Source organism: Otolemur garnettii, unplaced genomic scaffold, assembly GCF_000181295.1.
Source record: "Otolemur garnettii isolate 467f Iridium unplaced genomic scaffold, OtoGar3 scaffold00002, whole genome shotgun sequence".
Lineage (NCBI taxonomy): Eukaryota > Metazoa > Chordata > Mammalia > Primates > Galagidae > Otolemur > Otolemur garnettii.
The window spans coordinates 8,362,836-8,368,835 of NW_003852397.1; positions in this window are offsets into that span (position 1 = coordinate 8,362,836).

A 6,000-nucleotide genomic window follows, 5' to 3' on the forward strand; every position below is an offset into this window, starting at 1 on the left:
ATCCTGGGCAGGAAGTTGTTTTGTTTTAGGAGATTTAAGGTCAATAACCATCTTTTTCTAGCTTGAAACATTTCAGCTGAGAGATCTGCAGTAATTCTGATACTTCTCCCTTTATAGGTGATGCTTTTCTTACATCTGAATTTTCTCCTTTGTCTTAACTTTGGCAAAGTTAATCATAATGTGTCTAGGAGATGCTTTATTTGGATTGAGTTTTGCTGGGGTTCTGAAATCATCTGCTATCTGAAATGCTGTATCTCTTGCAATGCTTGGGAAATTCTCCTCCAAAATCTCTTGGTGTAGAGTATCTGTGCTTTTAGGACCATCCTCTTCTCCTTCAGGAATTCCTATAAGACAAATGTATGATCTTTTGGAGTGATCTCACAACTCTCTCAGGGAATGTTCAGTTTTTTCTCTCCATTTGTCTGCCTCTTTGAGTGTTTGGGAGTGTTCAAAAGCTTTGTCTTCAGTTTCAGAGATCCTTTCTTCTGACTGGTTGACTCTATTACTGAGGGATTCTACTGTATTTTGGAGGTCCTCAACTAACTTTTTCATTTCCTTGAGCTCTGCTATCTCTTTTCCCATTATCTCCATATCTCCATATCTTTAGTGACTTGGGCTTTGAATTCATTAATTTCTTGAGATAACTTTAGAACTACTCTTTAGAATTCAATTTCTATCTTTTCTTCCATTCTATTTATCTTATTTGTGATGCAAATTCTGAATTCAACTTCTGACATTGCTGCCATTTGTCTATGCATGGCATCTTCAGTTGTGTCTCCTTTGTCATTTCTTGGGGGCAGGGGGAGGATGATCTACTCTGGTTATTCATGTTGCCAGAGTAATTCTGTTGGGTCCACAACATGTTTATTTTCCACTGTTTGGTTATTGGAACTGGTAGGGTGAGATTGAATTGGGGTTTCCAGGTAGTACAGATAGCCCCTTACCAAAGTGCTAGGCTTTGTATTTGTGGCTTATCTCCTACAACCTTACAAAGGCCCCTTTCAGAGTTTTGGCCAGAGACTCTGAGGATCTACTTGGTGAGATAGCACAAGCTAGCTTTGTTTTGATATCAGCTAACCTCTACCCTATCCTAAGAAGCCACAGTATTAGGTTTAAATCTTGACTGTGAAGACATACAAACAGCTGTAGCATCCCGCCCCCACCCTTTAGTTATTTTCTGCTACAGAAATTCGAGGATCAACCTCAGAATGTCTCCCAGTAGACAGCCCCAGACATGGGTTCCAATTAAATTGTCTCACGCAGTGCAAACCCTCCTCAACAGAGAGGGTTTCAAAGGTCTCCAACAGGACAATTGGAGCCAGGGATCCACACTCCTGCCCACCAGACTCAGTCCACACTGTTGTTCACTTCTCTGCTCACAGGCCCAGTTAGAGCCAGGGGCCATGAACCTGCCTTCTGGTCTCAGTTCACACTCAGCTAGCCTCTGCTTGCAAGACCAGTGGGAGTCAGGGGACTACTCATCTGCCTTCCAGTCTTAGTCCATACCCAGCTAGCCTCTGCTTGCCAGACCAGTTGAAGTCAGGGGACCATGCCCCAACCTGTGAGTCTCAGTCCACTGCCTGGCAAGCCTTTTTTCATAGGCTCTATTAGAGTCAGGTCACTGTGCCCTGCCCACAAGTCTTAGTCCTCATCCAGTAAGCCTCTTCTCACCAGCCCCACTGGAGATGGAGACCATACCATAGCCCTCAGATCTTGGTTTATACCCAGCAAGCCACTGCTCAAGGGCTCTGTTGGAATTGGAGGACCATGCCCTTGCTCTCAAGTCTCAGTCCACACCTAGCAAGCCTCTGCTCACAGGCCCAGCAGGGGCTGGGGATCAGCCCTCTCTGCCAAACTCAGTCCACATAGGGCCACCACTGTCCCTGTGCGGGTGCTGACAGAGCCAGGATTTCTGCACCCCATCTCACCAGACATAGTCCAAACTGGGGGTCAACACCACCACTGGCCAGGCACACTCATAACCAGGGGACTGCTCCTCGTCCTGCCAAGTGTCCCTTTCTTCCCTCACCCACTTTCTTCCCCTTTAGTCACAGATTCCATCCTGATGGTTGGCAGTCCACACTATACCCAGATCTCTCAGGAGAAGACCAAACACTCTGTGCTCTACAGGGTGCAGAACTTCAGACTTCCATGTGAGGGGGAAGGGTGGACTGGGAGTTTGGACTTTAGGGAAAAATATCTCTTCAATTTTATTCCTGGCAGGGTGGTGTCTAGGTTCATAAGTGGGACCTTCTTGAAGAAAGAGACCTGGAGTTTAGCAGCTCTCCCCAGTGAGGTTAAATGAAAGGTAGTCCATGGGATTTGTACCTGAACTTTGTTTTTTGAAAGCTCTTCCTTGGAGTTACAGCTTGCTCAACTTCTTTCTTGGGTCAGCTCCCCACCTTTGGCTTCATAGAGCCTGATTCTGTCCAGTTATTCTTTCTCTGGTCTGGATCCTCTGCCGAGAGTTGCTACCAGTTGGCCATCTTCCCAGAATTCCCCTCCATTTTATAAATTTGCAAGAAAATGTAAATTCAACTAATACAAATCCAAACATAACTTTTAAAACAAATTTATGATGAATACACATTAATGAGTTAACATGGTTGATAAGTAATTCTTACAAATCAAAAATCAGCACAGTGATCTGAAGTTTAGGCTGGCTGGGAAATGGCCTTTCATCTCAGAATGTACAGAGTGGTTTTGCAAGTAAACCTGCATCTCCTGGGCAGATGTTCAGGGATCCAATCTTCAGAACAGTCATTTCATCCTTTATATAATTGATTCCAGAAGTATTGGAATCTGTTGCTATTTTATAAACTTGACATTTAATTAAACCTATTAGCATCTTCATGGTTATCATATGTACCCTACTATATGGACAACTACACAACAGGTCAATTGTTGAAATGGGCAAAAGATAAATCCCAGTACAATATGAATCACCACTCACAATATGCCTTGGTCATAGTTCCTTGTCTCTCAGGAAACTATGTTTCAGAGAAAATAAAAATGAGAAATTTAGTTTTCCCCAGGACTTATTTCCCTCTCTCTGAAATTTTATGCCTTCCCAGAGCATTAGTTCTATCTGATTCTTTGTCTACAGATGCCTATGAGCAGGAATTGTACAAAAAAAAAAAAAAAAAAAAACCCATGAGATAAAAAAGACAGTTTCTATCCATTAAATTTGGTATCTAGTTAACTTATAACATATTACTCTCTATTGATAATTTGCTAGAAATGTTACTACAGAGATGTCTCTAATCATGACAGCTATTTGACTGAGAGATATAATTATCCCGATTTACAGACTAGAAAACTGAGGCTTCTTCTGCTTCATAACATTCCCAAATATCTCACAGTTATTTACCTGCAAGCTTAAAATATTTACCACAAACAAATCTAAATAATTGTCGCTACAGACTCAAGAAAATACCCTTAACAATATGTAAAAGATGGTTTGGAGCTGAGCCAAGAGAGAAGGTTGAAGAATGCATAACATCCTTGCTGAGGTGCACTGCGAACCCAAAGATACAAACAAAAGGTACTGAATCCATCACCAAGCTGATAGGAGTCCCCTCCCCCATGAGAAGAGCTCATAGTAAACTCCATACAAATAAGCGAGCAGAATCCAAATGTCCTCCCATTCCATCCCACAGGAGAGACCCTCTAATAAACTGGACCTCCTACCCATACTGGGGTGCCATGGCACTGTCCTGCCAGGCATAAAACTCTATAAAACTTTATATACTCTCTACTTGCAACTCTGAACTTTTAGCATTCCCCTCTACTCTTACCCTGAGGTCTGGAAGCCTGTCTCACATGGAGTCCAGAATCTTGGGCATTTTCTCGAGAGGTGTGGACAGGGGAAGGGCCCTTGCTTGTCTGTGCTGATTCTGTGGCACAGGAGTAAGGAAAGGATGGTTACCAGAGAGGGAATCATTCAGGAGTGGTGGCAGTGCCCCTAGGAGTAGAACAACAGCAGCAGCAGCAACAATAAGGCTCATGCTCCCTGGGGTGGCTATCCCAGACATGTCCTGCTTCTCTGGGCAACCAGAGGAAGCCAGGCACCTTCTCCAGTGGCAGCTACTGGAGGACGGATCTTTGATGTGAGTAAAGGAGCCCGGGGACTAGAATACGCGCACAGCAAGCAGACTTCCAGGGATGGGCTGCGCCAGAGCTCCACATTACTGAGGCTGAGATGCACCTGGCCCCTAGAGGATCTTAGCTGAGACAAAGGCGGGCAGGCAGAGGCAAGAATTGACAGCTCAGTGTGAGCTCCAACTGCTTGCCACTGCCCGGAACAGAGTTGTGGTTTCTGTCACCTCAAGCAGCATCTGACAGCCAGGACAGAAACAAACTCAGCAAAGTTGTGCTGTTCTGCCAGCAGCATCAATCAGGGGCAGGGCTGGAACTGAGTAAACCGCCTGCCTCCTTTAAGCACTCAAGGTTGTCAGGCCTCACCTCCCCTGCCAGATAGTGGCCAGAAACAGATACCTGGCTGAGGAGACATAGATCTCTCTCTGATTCAGGCAGGTGTAAGCACCTGGGGCATTTGCACATTAGGGGGAACTGGGTCACAGCCCCAGCCCCACTAGGGTTACCAGTGACTGGGTCTGACAGATATGCAAGGTGGGGAAGGAGGCATCAACCTTCCCAGACTAATTATTTGCTGGGTTGGTCCTTCTGATCTCATGAAGCACTGGAGCTAGTCATACCTGAGCTGCCAGCAGACCCCAGCTATCTAATTGCAGGGACTCTTTGAACTTCCCCACCTGAGACCTGTGCTGACTGGGACAATTGATTTGGACCTCTTGGACTGGGCCAATCACCTGAGGACTATCCAAAGTGCTACCCTGGGTGTGTGGTTGTGGGAAGCTATGATTTTCATTTTCCAATTGTTGTCTGTGGGGGGACAGGGTGACTTAATTGCTGATATTTCTCCACAGCTGAGACTTCAACCCAGAGTAACTGATTTACTAAGGTAGAAAAGAGACCAGCTAAAAATAAGACAGAGCAACTTATCCCCACCAAACCAAGGAAGCCCCCAGTTTCTCAGGCCATAGTGCTGAATAGTTCCTTGGTAAAGCTCTAGGAGGAAAGCCAAATGGTGTAAATTAAGCATGGGGCAGAATCAGAGGAGAAACTCCCACAACATGAATAACCAAAGTAGATCAACCCCTCCAAGGAAGGACATGGCAGATGCAACTGAAGACTCCATCCATAAACAGATGGTTGAGATGTCAGATACCGAGTTCAGAGCCTGGATAGCAAATAAGATCAACTGAATGGAGGAAAGGAGGGAATTAGAATTTCAAGGAATTATTCAAATGATGTCTCAAGAATTCAACAATTTCAAAGATAAAATGACCAATGTTTTTGATATATTGAGGCAAGAGTTTGCAGCCCTCAAGAATCTGAAAAATTCGGTAGAATCCCTTGCTAACAGAGTGGGGCAGGCAGAAGAAAGGATCTCTGACATAGAAGAGAAAGCTTTTGAATGAACCCAAGTGCTCAAAGATGAAGAGAAATGGCACGCAAAAACAGATCATTCTCTTGGAAAGCTCTGGGATAATTGGAAGAAAACTAATATTCGCCTTATAGGAATCCCTGAAGGCGACGGACTTGCTTCACAAAACACAGCAGCTCTTCTTCATGAAATTATGCAAGAGAACTTTCCAGATATGCCAAGAGATTCTGAAATTCAGATAGCAGACAGTTTCAGAACCCCAGTATGACTCAACCTGAATAAGACATCCCCTAGGCACATCATAATTAACTTTATGAAAGTTAATATGAAAGAGAAAATTCTAAAAGCAGCCAGATGTACGAAAACCATAACCTACAAGGGGAAGAATATTAGAAAGACTGCAGATCTCTCTGCTGAAACCTTTCAGGCTAGAAGAGGATGGTCATCAACTTTTAATCTCCTAAAACAAAATAACTTTCAACCCAGGATCCTGTATCCAACTAAACTGAGTTTCATCTATGATGGAGAAA